Source organism: Argopecten irradians, chromosome 13 (assembly GCF_041381155.1).
Source record: "Argopecten irradians isolate NY chromosome 13, Ai_NY, whole genome shotgun sequence".
Taxonomy (NCBI): domain Eukaryota; kingdom Metazoa; phylum Mollusca; class Bivalvia; order Pectinida; family Pectinidae; genus Argopecten; species Argopecten irradians.
Genome location: NC_091146.1, coordinates 30,403,641 through 30,412,328, shown reverse-complemented (window position 1 = coordinate 30,412,328; position 8,688 = coordinate 30,403,641).

Sequence of the window (8,688 nt, the reverse complement as noted above, 5' to 3'; positions counted from 1 at the left end):
TTGAAAATGCCGTTTAGTTTGGAAAACGATGCCACGACTTGAGGATACCCAGCGTCACAAAGTTAGGGGTGTGTTGGCAGGCGGACTTCCGCGGCGTGAAATTGCTTGTAGAATGGGATGTTCGCCTTCTACAATTGTGAAACTTCATCAGGGGTACGTTAAAGCGGGTTCTCTGAATGATAGACCGCGCCCTGGGAGGCAACAAGTGACGGGATATCCTTCGACCGCAGGACACCCTTGTAGTGGAGCGGCTAAGCATGAAAATCGTTCAAAGTTTGAAGAAAGCATGATACTTTGCATATGGCGTCTTTAGGACATGAGGTTTCAGGAAAAAAATGGACCCCAAATAACCACGGCCTCTATTGGCTGCCATTTTGGTTTTCAAAATGGCTGCCAGAAACCACCTCCGGCGACCTATATATCACGTTCTATAACAGCAAGACCCATACTTTAAACGTCTACACCCATATTATTGATAACTTGGAACATTCTGGAAGTGTTAAACGTCAAGTAGAAGGACGCCATTTTGTATTTCAAGATGACCGCCAACTTTGCAAGCTATATCTGTATATAATACATCTTAATGACTAATCTGATTTTAAGCAAATAACCACCTGCAAATAAAATGAGAATATTTATATTTTTGTAGTGTTTGTTACATTAATAGTTTGATTATTGTTTTGATTTCAAAATGACCGCCATTTTGATATCCTAAATGGCAGTTTAAATCAAAGTTGTTTCCGAATTTCACTCTGTACATATTTATTATGTACGTGATCGAGCAAAAAATCAAATTAACATTCTTAAGCGTCTACACCTAAATCATTGATATTGAAAATTTGCATATGGCTTCTTTGGAACATAAGATTACAGGAATAAAATGGACCCCTAAAAATGGCCGCCAAAAACACCTTAACGACGAATAACTCAAGTTCTATACCAGCTAGACCCAAACTTTAAACGTCTAGACCGATACTATTGATATTTAGGAACATTCTGGTTGTGTTAAACTTCATGTAGAAAGACCAACATTTTGCATTCCAAGATGGCTGTTAAATTTACTACATGTACCTATATCTATATATAATAATGATAATAATAAAGTGATTGGCTAAACTGACTTTAAGCAAATAAAATACCTGCAAATACAGTGAGTTTGTCTATTTTTTAGCGTTTAATACAAAATAATAAAATTTTCATTTAAAATATTCAACATGGCTGCCAATCTGAAATTCAAGATGTCCGGCAGGATTAGATTAAAGGTACATAAACTAACCGAAACGGCTGATAGTTTCTGAAACATTATTTAAAAACTTGAGTCCTAAATGGTTTTAACTTCTGTAAATATTACACTTAGCACTATTCTCTGAACCAATCTGAATATATTAATCAAATGCAAACGTTAATTGCATTAAAGCGGGTCGTTTATGATCCCAGACGTCGTTCTTATAAACATGCCGTGGGTGACTTTCACTTCGGCTATTAGTAAACTTAGACGTGAACTCGAAATTCAGCCAGTTAGAATTCAGCGTTTGGGTCGGTCCATGCCACGTAGGTGTCGCGCTCGTGTGGAGGCAAATGGTGGCCACATAAGATATTGAAAGTGTGAAACATTTGTCTCATCCCCATTCACGTCTAATATTTGACTAACTCACTGGTAGGAAACGACTCTCAAAATGTATACCTTTGTAATGAAATGAAGATTTTTTTCTGTAAAATCATCGTTACCATTGAATTTTGCACATTATAACAGTGTTGCTTTTTCATCGGCGCTCAGTATATATATTCCCATATTCTCTATTTTACTATTATGGTCAATATATTTTTCCCCATCAGGAATAGTCGGGATTGTGTTTTTTAATTTAAAATAACAAATGTAAAATCTCATTAGCAAAAATGAAATAAAAACATTACATAATGATGTTTTATATCTGTCACACCATATACAACTTAATTTTAATATATATCTTGTATGTAGAGTACTCGAATAAATCAAATAAAATATTGCGGTAGTATTTAAAGATGCTCCACCGCTGACAAATGGTATTTTTTCACTATCAAAAACAGAAGCAGACGATTTGGTATTTTTCCTCAGTTACAAAAGTTACTTACTTTACACCATTTTCACCATTGAAAAGTTTGAGCTTCTAATTTTACTTAAAGTTTAAAAGATAAAAAATAATTAATTGCATCCCGAAAAAATTCCCTGACACTATATCCTATATGGAATGAAGTACCGATTGCGCATGCACCAAAATCAAAACAAATTATTTTATATGATTTTTTGTGTTAATTAGACATACATATACATGATTAAGCCCCAATTATTGTTCAAATGATGAGTATCATTTATGCTCTGTCGGCGATTGAGCATCTTTAAGCATGTAAAATCATTTATTTTCGTTGAGCTTAATTTTCATGGACTATGAAGTTTTACAATTTCATTGGTAATTTAATTCGTGAAATAGAACTTTCAGTTGAAAAACTTGGAAAATACAAAATGGAATTTATACTAAAATTATACTCGAGTGGAACCTATACCACATAACACAGCTACAATCAAACCTAGATTTATGAATGTGTGCACATGAAACAATACCTAACAACAAAACTTCAATCAAGCTACAATCAAAGCGAGATGTTTGAATGTGTGCACATGAAACAATACCTCACAACACAGCTACAATCAAGCCTAGATTTTTGGAATGTGTGCACATGAAATAATACAACACATCACAGCTACAATCAAACCAAGATGTTTGAATGTGTGCACATGAAACATTACTACACAACACAGCTACAATCAAACCGAGATGTTTGAATGTGTGCACATGAAACATTACTACACAACACAGCTACAATCAAACCGAGATGTTTGAATGTGTGCACATGAAACATTACTACACAACACAGCTACAATCCAATCGAAAATTTTGAATGTGTGTACATGAAACAATACCAAACAACACAGGTACGATCAAACTGATATTTCTGAATGTGTGCACATGAAACAATACTACACAACACAGCTACAATCAAACCGAGATGTTTGAATGTGTGCACATGAAACAATACTACACAACACAGCTACAATCCAATCGAAAATTTTGAATGTGTGCACATGAAACAATACCACACAACACAGGTACGATCAAACTGATATTTCTGAATGTGTGCACATGAAACAATACTACACAACACAGCTACAATCAAACTGATATTTCTGAATGTGTGCACATGAAACAATACCACACAACAGAGCTACAATCAAACTGATATTTCTGAATGTGTGCACATGAAACAATACTACACAACAGAGCTACAATCAAACTGATATTTCTGAATGTGTGCACATGAAACAATACTACACAACACAACTACAATCAAACTGATATTTCTGAATGTGTGCACATGAAACAATACTACACAACACAGCTACAATCAAACTGATATTTCTGAATGTGTGCACATGAAACAATACCACACAACACAGCTACAATCAAACTGATATTTCTGAATGTGTGCACATGAAACAATACTACACAACACAGCTACAATCAAACTGATATTTCTGAATGTGTGCACATGAAACAATACTACACAACACAGCTACAATCAAACTGATATTTCTGAATGTGTGCACATGAAGCAATACTACACAACACAGCTACAATCAAACTGATATTTCTGAATGTGTGCACATGAAACAATACTACACAACACAGCTACAATCAAACTGACATTTCTGAATGTGTGCACATGAAACAATACTACACAACACAGCTACAATAAAACTGAGATTTCTGAATTTGTCACAAGGTCACAAGGTCATCTGTTATCTCTGAAACTATACTTACTCTTACCTTTGATATCAAAATCTGTAAAACCAAACGATATGGAAATGTGTTACACCATATTTACTCAATAACCTTTGACACGAAATCGATGTTACACAACGAGTGGTTGTTTGATATGGTATTTATTCCACACTGGTTATTAAAGTTATTTTTTTCGAAAAGTTCGAAAAGACACGAGCTCTAATAAATTTCTTTTGCAACTGTTGAAATAACCACAATAACTCGATAACCTTTGATATGAAATAAAAAAGACTAAGGTACGAAAACTAGCGTTAGATAACTAACGAAACGTTAATACGAGTTGAGTAATAAGGAAATTTTTAATGATATTTAACAATTAATTAAACCCTAGCATGATCTTTCGACTGAAAGTTTAGAGGACTGGGCAAAAATTCATTTGAGGAGAGAAATTTAGGGTCAAACGGGCGAAAATCGACATATTCATCAATAGTTTCTGTGTAATGCATGATAAGATGTCCCGACATATTTTCACAAACCCTTCACCTCTAAGATGCGGGCTCGAATCCTATGTGGGGCAGTTGCCAGATACTGACCACTGGTAGGTGGAATTTCTACGGGTACTCCGGCTTTCCTTCACCAACAAATCTGGCACATCCTTACATGTCCCTGGCTGTTAATAGGACGTTTAACTATCAAAAACCAAAACGTGTTATTTATCTAGCGAACAAATGCTTATAGTTGACAAACTGAGATTGTACACATTAATAATTGAACTAGATCTGAACAAAACAGAAGTTTTGGTGTTTGAAAACATTATTTAGAACGACCACAAGAAAATTGGTAGTATTTCATAGGTTCTCTGTATTTCCAGGGCAGACGAGATATTTCGGGAACCCGGCCGCCATCCTTCAAATCAATTCTGACCGATTTACCCGACGAAAGATCCATTCACAAATAAGTCTTAATGACTGTTCACTGTTACACATTACGCAGTAAATATTGCATATGATTGGTGTTGGTGTAACCTGATCTTAGACCATCGATACGTATTTTCTGATGTTATTAATTTTTTTCAAGAAATATGTATGTTTTGCTCCGGAAATTTGGTGGGCCTTTAAGTAAGAAGTAATATTCCGTATTTGCATATTACAGAGTTATCTGTCCTTGGTAGGTATTGATTTTTACGTCATGTGTTTGCGAGCGTAACTTTATACTTTTCGAAGAAAACGGCGTAAATTGCGATCACAAAATAATGACATAACAATCGATACCTACCCGCAAGGGAGCTAACTCTGTAATATGCAAAGACGGAATACAAGATACAAGATTTTTTATTTAACGTCGCATATTGAGAAATAAAACAACATTAATTCTGTAGAGCTATTATTGCGACAAACAAAGTAAGAAAACAAATAAATAACAAAATAAATTATATACAATGCAGAAAAGTAAAGCAAGCATCATGTATAACAATAATGTCAATGTTTAAAGACAAACAAGCGGCCCAAGAGGCCTTGACGGTCACCTGAGTGCTTATACAGAAAAGGCATTGCATACTTGGTTCAAATCTGTAAAAAGTATGTACGAATTAGAATAAACTTTTTTTTCTCATTTTGATAGTTAGTGTAGTATGTTACCAAACCATATGCTTAATATTCCAATTTCCTTTGCCAATGTTAAACAACAAAACCAAACTAAAAGTCAGTCAGTGGCAGTGATTTCATAAATTTCAGTTTTGAATTTATGAAAATTATTTGGTTCCATCAAACCTGTGAATTCAGTAGTAGATTTTTGAAAATTTTAGCCATTTTGACCAATTTTGGCCTCGCCCCTCTGGTTCCTGGGGGTCAGCCAGGACCAATATGGATATGGTGTTAAAATGCTATTCCAGGCTAATAATTCTAACCCAGTTTGACTCATTTCCTATGAAAACGTAGCAAATAATGTTCTAAAATGTGTTTTCCTATATGAACTATAGTCAATTTGACTCCTTCCCCAGGAGAAAATCCGAGATCCCAGGGCCATGAAATTCACACCTTTTGTAAAAGGCCTTAAGACCTTTCAATCTATGAAGATTAATGAAGATTATTTGGTTCCATCGAATTTGTGAATTCAGAAGAAATATTTTTAAAAATCTAGCCAATTTGACCCATTTTGGCCCTGGCCCTCTGGCCCCTGGGGATCGGTCAGGTCCAGTATGGATATGACGTTAAAATGCGATCTCAGGCTAATAATTCTAACCGAGATTAGCTAATTTCCTATGAAAACTAAGCAAATAATGTTCGAAAATGTGTTTTTTTTTTCTATATAAAATACAGTAAATTTGACCCCCTCCCCAGGAGAAAATCTGAGATCCCAGGGCCATGAAAATTACAATTTTTGTAAAGGGCCTCTTCATAGCTTCCAATCTATGAAGAGTATTTGATTCTACCAGTTCCAGAATTTCAGAAGAAGATTTTGAAGTTTTAGCCTTTTTGACCCGTTTTGGTACCGCCCCTAAGGCCCCCCGGGTTAGTCATGGAAAATTTGTTAAGACGATTCAATGACCATCTCATATGCTTCTTACAACATTCGACTAATTTCCTATTATAAATGGCCAAATGATGCTCAAAAATGTGTTTTCCCGATATCAACTATAGTAAACTTAACCCCCTCCCCAGGTCATATAATTCACAATTTTTGTAGAGGGCCTTGAGACCTTTCTATGTATGAAGAGTATTTGATTCTACTACATCTGTAAGTGGAGAAGACTTTTGAAATTTTAGTCAATTTTACCCCTTTTGGCACCTCCCACAGCCCCCTGGGGGTCATATATAGAAGGGTTGTACAAAATTGCATTGAAATTGCTTCAGCGGTTTTTGAGAAGTCGAAAATGTAAATTGCTTACGAACTTACGACGGACGACTCACGACAGACGACGACGGACAAAAGGCGATTAGAAAAGGTCACTTGAGACTTCGTCTCAGGTAACCTAAAAATTGAAACGAAAATACAGCCGCAGACTATAAGTATCACAGAAAAGTAAATTTTAGGTTAATAATGAATAAAGTATATCACACATGTAGTGTTCATTAAACAAAAGATATCAAACTCTCAGAGAGTCTATTGTACATATCTGCTAATATAGCAAAGCGTAAAATTTGACAGGATATACACTTATACAGTGTGAGCTAAAAGGGTATGTAGTCAGCTTTATGTAAATATTAAATAAAGTATGCTGCATAATATTAGAACTGTTAGTTTCAAATATATATCATACATTGTTATGATATTATAAAATTACATCTGTGCAAAGGTGGAATCAAGGCTAAACACATTCAACATCATTAATGAAGAACACATTTGGAACATAAAAGGTGGTTTGGCTTTTCCATCTTACTGCGTTTTAGGTGATGTTAGCACAAATGCTCAATCATCCGTTTCTAATTAGGTTTCAGTAGGTACTCGATAAGGATAAATGCTTAACGCATACGTAGAACTGCAATACATAATATATAAAATAGAAATACAAAATGTGTGTGTCATGGACCATTTGAGTAGGTCCTCGACAAGGATAAATGATTGAACTACAGTACATGTACATAATATATAAAATAGAAATACAAAAATGTGTGTGTCATGGACCATTTGAGTAGGTCCTCGACAAGGATAAATGATTGAACTACAGTACATGTACATAATATATAAAATAGAAATTACAAAATGTGTGTGTCATGGACCATTTGAGTAGGTCCTCGACAAGGATAAATGATTGAACTACAGTACATGTACATAATATATAAAATAGAAATACAAAATGTGTGTGTCATGGACCATTTGAGTAGGTCCTCGACAAGGATAAATGATTGAACTACAGTACATGTACATAATATATAAAAATAGAAATACAAAATGTGTGTGTCATGGACCATTTGAGTAGGTCCTCGACAAGGATAAATGATTGAACTACAGTACATGTACATAATATATAAAATAGAAATACAAAATGTACATGTACATAATATATAAAATAGTGTGTGTGTGTCATGGACATGGACCATTTGAGTAGGTCCTCGACAAGGATAAATGATTGAACTACAGTACGTAGAACTGCAATACATAATATATAAAATAGAAATACAAAATGTGTGTGTCATGGACCATTTGAGTAGGTCCTCGACAAGGATAAATGATTGAACTACAGTACATGTACATAATATATAAAATAGAAATACAAAATGTGTGTGTCATGGACCATTTGAGTAGGTCCTCGACAAGGATAAATGATTGAACTACAGTACATGTACATAATATATAAATTAGAAATGCAATCTCCCTTCGGAAGAGGGCTAATATAGACATTGTCTGTTGCCCAATCCCAATTGTGATATTACAATAAAAATACTCTGAAAAAAAAGAAATACAAAATGCATGTGTAATTTCCACCTTCTACCAGATCGAAGACATGGTTTGGATATTACTGTTTTCGCACCTTCTTACTGCATGTAAGTCTAATCATCATATTATGAACATGTAGATGGAATTTCCTTTAATCAATTATATTTGGCTTTGGGTAAGGATAAAGGAAACTTGAGTGCCTTTTTATATCGCGTTCTATGTAATGGGATTCATCAACATTGATGGTACACGTAAACAAACAAGGCTGTTTCGGCTTGTCACAGAAGCGCTTCTTTAAACTAGTTAAACAATTGAAGACCACTTGATTGGAAAGGGGACACATAAAACCACGCCATTTAAATCATTACAGTTATGAAGCATTGGCATTTTAGGGAAAAGGAGTCAAGGTATTCAAGCATTAAATATATGAATAGATGTTCCACAAATTACGATATATGAAATAACAGTTGGGCAGACGAGATGGAAAATTCAT